General features: G+C 42.5%; 1 long non-coding RNA gene across 1 annotated transcript; it reads left to right on the forward strand.

The window, feature by feature from the left end:
* The first annotated feature begins 624 nt into the window (after nt 1-624).
* LOC119952322 lies at nt 625-4,820 on the forward strand. Its single transcript, XR_005457826.1, has 2 exons — nt 625-1,139; nt 4,090-4,820. It is a non-coding gene; the product is annotated as an uncharacterized LOC119952322 (long non-coding RNA).
* Nucleotides 4,821-5,128: the final 308 nt, after the last annotated feature.

Consider the following 5,128-nt stretch of genomic DNA (forward strand, 5'->3'; position numbering starts at 1 on the left):
TGCCTCTGCACTTCAGCGGGGGAGTTTATATTCCACGAGCCGCACGGGAGATCAATTGGGCCATCCTTGTGCATCTGCTGACACCACCCTGGCGCTATAGGTGGTGTGGCCGGATAACTAAAGAGGAACCACGGCAATTTAGTATCCATGAATCCAGTGGGTTATTTTTTGATGCCCCTCTTAAAAATCTGTAACGGTCGCTCAGCCAGGCTGTTTGAAGAGGGGTGGTATGGAGCGGTCCGAATATGTTTTACGCCATTCGCCTGCATGAAGTGGAGGAATTCCACGCTGGTAAAAGGGGTGCCTTTATCGGTTAAGAGCAACTTTGGGATGCCATGGAGATTAAACATTGGAGCAACTTCTCAATGGTAGTCCGTGAAGTGGTAGATGGCATCCGGTAAAAACCCACCCGGCCGTCAACGAGTAGAGGGAACATTGAGCCCTGGACAGGCCCAGTCAGTAGGTAATCGAACCCAGGGCCGGCCTGGCCACTCCCAGGGATGAAGAGACGCTGTTGGCGAGAGTTTTGATGCTGGTGACATGCTGGGCACTGTTGCACCAACCTTTCGGTGTCGCCATCAACGCCCGGCCACCAGAGAGCATCTTCAGTTTGGACACATTGTAAGGTATATTTGTGCAGCTGCTTCTAGCTCTGACTAAGGAGGGCGATGGGGGTGGCGGTTTAGATAACATTTATGTTAGCAACAGTACTGTGAGTGGGCAGCTATGTAACCCGCCCAAGGCCATTGCGCGCGGAACAACCTTTATCAGTGTGTGTAACTTGAGGCTCGGCAGAATGCGCCTTCTCCAGCCATAACTCAGATGGCTGTACGTGTTACAATCCTAAGTAAAAAACTATCTACTTGATTGAAGCCTTACTGTGTCGACTCACTCATTGAACTGAGATTTAGCCTAACAAATTGGTGACCCCGACGTTGGGGGGAGTCGAACACAACTCCGTTTAAGATCGCAGAGACAATTAAAAGCCGGCTAAAAAGAAGGTACGGAGTCAAACCTGTTAAATCAAAACTCCAAAATTGAAATTTTAAATTGTGTAATAATTGTCTCAGTGATTGAAAAAGGAGAAAAAATTAGAAGACGACCATAGCCGGACGTCAAACGCCTTGGGATTGTGACACGTAAGTGTTAAGTTAAACTTAAAAGTCCTTAAGGTGTAAGATTAATGACCCAGGAAGTCTACTACCTTCGACCAAATATTAGTGATAATATTTACTCAAAGTCTTTACTTAAAAAACTGTCAGATCTCAGAAGTAGAGTGAGAAGGAAGTAGAGGACATGTTATAACCTTCGACCAAATATTAGTGATAATATTTACTTAAAGTCTTTACTTAAAAAACTGTCAGATATCAGAAGTAGAGTGAGAAGGAAATAGAGTCTATTACCTTCGACCAAATATTAGTGATAATATTTACTTAAAGTCTTTACTTAAAAAACTGTCAGATCTCAGAAGTAGAGTGAGAAGGAAGTAGAGTCTTAGAATCGGAAAATTGTTTTGTTGCCTTAGACTGGTTATTAAGAACAGAGATCTGTCACGTGAAGGTCGGGCATTGAAAACAAAACAGTTTTGGATCTATTATCACCGGTTCATAAGAGATTTGAAATATAAATGTCCTTGAAATATAAATGTCCGGTAACATTAGCGCGCGAAAAGAGCATAAAAATTTAGAAGAAAAATGGCCACTGGGGGAAAACTAATGCATTAAAATTGGGTATAAAATTGACAGAGAAAGAAATAGTTAAAACAGCCAACGTCTTAAAAAAAAAGAGGACGGCACATATGGGAAAAGAACCAAGTCATTAGGCTATCCGCCTTGAATCTGTATATTAATCCATGTGAGTTTAAGCTTAAGTGAGATAAGGTGCTGTCAGGGACTGCGGAGTTCCCAAATCTTATCTCCCAGAATTCTGACATAGTAAACTGCTTTGTTACTGATATTCAGGCCTTTGTGTGAATATTTTCACCCCTAACATTTAGTGTAAGTTTGGAAGGATTTGCTGAGCTGGACGCCGCTCGAGCCGGTGGACAAGGCGAGTAGTCAAACCTTTGACCGCCTAAAATTAGAATCACTTGGCAAGGCGGACAGACGGTGAGGTAACATCTAATAAATCTAGTATCAAGGCCAAATGAGTAAAAAAGTCAGTTTAAAACATTTTTTGGTTTTTGAAGAGCAAAATACTCTGGTAAAAAAAAAACAATGATCAAAGATGGGTGTGATTTCTGTGGAACAGAGAAAAATGGTGAGATACACAGAAGTAAAGATAAGACAAATAAAGTTCTAAGCACAAATGATATAAATTAAACCTTCATACCATTTGGAAGACAGGCTGGTTTAAAGGAATTGAGCTCTAACTCCTTTAAGCAAAGCAATCAAGTGGGTAAAGATAGCGTAAAGACCTCACAAAACTGCCAACAATTACGGCTAACGACTGTCCCGGAATGTCTCAAGGAGAGAAAAAAAATAATCAAATTAAGTGAAGTCCAAAAGATCAGAAAGGGGCTAAAACACTCAATTACTTTTGTTCAGGAATATCTGAGGATGACTAACCCCCCCTCCCAAAACAAAAAAATGGGGAGGAAAATCAATACAAGGTTACGGTTAGAAACTTAAGAATGGATACATGTCGAGAATAACTTCAGATCGTTTCAAGCCGTCCAGATAAATTCAGCAGTAATTCAACTCACTTGAAATAAAAGAAAAATAAACATCCAGTAATGTCTCTTTCCAAAAACCAGTTAAACAACGAACATTGAAAATTGAAAGGATGGGTAATGTCTAAGGTCACATAACGGATGGAGATGGCATCATGCCAAGTTCTCCACCACTTTTGATTCTGTACAAAAATTTAACCATTTCAGCAAGCAGGTCATCTGCACAAAGAAATATACATCTCTAAGAATAGCTAATGCCTCTAAAATTAATCAGTGGAAATTGACTTAAATGGAATGACACAGATAAAGTTTTTGAAGGAGAATGAAAAATTTTGTTCAGTATTTTAATTTTGTTCCATTTTAGAGAAAGAGAGACAGACAGAGAGTTACGTAGCGAGAGTTACGTAGAGAGAGAGAGACTGATAGAGACAGCGAAAGTTGAGAGAGCGAAAGAGAACGTCAGGGAGAGACAGAGAAGGGGAGGGGTAGTTAGATAAAGAGAAAGAGCGACAAGAGTTCCAGAGACAGACAGAGAGAGAGAGAGAGAGAGAGAGAGTTTTAGGCATCTAAACGTTGTTCTGAACTATTCACTGTCTCTGTATTCAGACTTTGACTTCAGACCTTGACTTTTTATGAGCTGTGATTATTTGAAAGCTTCGGGTTGTCTGCGCATTGTCATTGAAGGGTAATTTTGATACACAGAGAATTTTGGTCAGGGTGCGAGATTATGTGTGTAGGAATAGGAAAGTATTGGTTTTGTAGTGTTCAGCGGAGGTTGGGATGGTTGAAGTGCATGTGACAGGTGTGATCAAGCCGTGTTTCATTGGTTCAGGGTTGGAACTTCCCTGACACAAATAATCATCAGTAGGGTGAAACTAAACTGTCTCACAACGCAGATGTTTTAATTATGAGATTGCAGAATGACTTATAAACAACAGATGGGTAAATGAAATATGTCCATGAGTTTCAATAACATATTGTGTTCCCTGAAAAACTTGATAACGGGAATTTGGCAGCACTCCAACTTTTACTCCCAGCCATTTGAGTGAAAAATTTAAAAACAAGTTTCGAGATGCGAATGGCATCATTCCAATTTATGCACCCACTATACGCCCCTTTTTGTCTCTGCAAGACAGTCCACCCTTTCAACAAGCTTTTGTGTGTAATCCAGAAGATGTCTTGACACTCCCATGCTGGTTTGCCTGCGAGTTCTGGCCTTTTAAATTCTGATAAAGTAATGAACAGTCCACACAGCTGAAGATGCTTTTTAATTGGAACTTACAAATCTTAAGTTTTGAATTTTCACCCTCTTAACGACCCAGGACCCAAGACCAACCCGGAGTGGGTGCAAACATGGGAAGATAGGGAAATTGAAATGAGTCAATATATCAAAATGCTCGGTAACATGGTCACTTTAGTTTCGCAACAGGTGAACAACGCGGCCGGTGACGGAGAAGAAGGACAGGAGAGTCCGATAAAAGAAGGGGACCTGGTGTGTATCAGAAAACCCGGAAAAATCCCGTGGGCTGAGGGCATTCGCCAACCGGGAGGAACTACCTCCTAAATACCAGGACATGAAGATATTTTTGACCAAGAAGAGTACTTAGAAGCTGAAATGTGAAACTGGGGGGGGAAGGGAACGAAAGAAAAACGCGCGGGTTATAAGGGGCAAGGCAAAAATTGTATATAATGTACACCGCCCCTGGGAAGGACTTGAGACTCCGGCGGGTCGAGCCAAGAGGATTGGGGGGTCCTCACCTTCCTGAGACCTCAAGACCCAACCAGGCGGTATAGAACGCTTGGCAAAAAGGGTTTTTTATTTTCTTTTTGCGCGCGTTTCAAAACATAGGGGGCGCGGGAAGTAATTGTTGTCCTCATAAGAGGACAAAGGAGGGATTGTAAGGTATATTTCTGCAGCTGCTTCTAGCTCTGACTAAGGAGGGCGATGGGGGTGGCGGTTTAGATAACATTTATGTTAGCAACAGTACTATGAGTGGGCAGCTATGTAACCCGCCCAAGGCCATTGCGCGCGGAACAACCTTTATCAGTGTGTGTAACTTGAGGCTCGGCAGAATGCGCCTTCTCCAGCCATAACTCAGATGGCTGTACGTGTTACAATCCTAAGTAAAAAACTATCTACTTGATTGAAGCCTTACTGTGTCGACTCACTCATTGAACTGAGATTTAGCCTAACAACTTCCGAGTGCAGATCGTCCAATGTGGCTTTCCTGCCTTGACTTGGGACCAGAACATGGGCTGCCCATAAGAGAATGCTGTCCTCCACACTGAGCTCTTGGTCATGACAATCCGCAGCTCCTCAGGCAGTTTTCCCTGTTGTCCCTCCATGCAGGACAATGTGGTGCGACTTCGCGCAGATGGGGTCCTTTTGTGTCCACTCGCGAATCTACGAGGCAGTGACCGGCAAGGTGTCCATAAAATTCAGTGCCAACATAACTT

Source organism: Scyliorhinus canicula, chromosome 17, assembly GCF_902713615.1.
Source record: "Scyliorhinus canicula chromosome 17, sScyCan1.1, whole genome shotgun sequence".
Classification (NCBI taxonomy): Eukaryota; Metazoa; Chordata; class Chondrichthyes; order Carcharhiniformes; family Scyliorhinidae; genus Scyliorhinus; species Scyliorhinus canicula.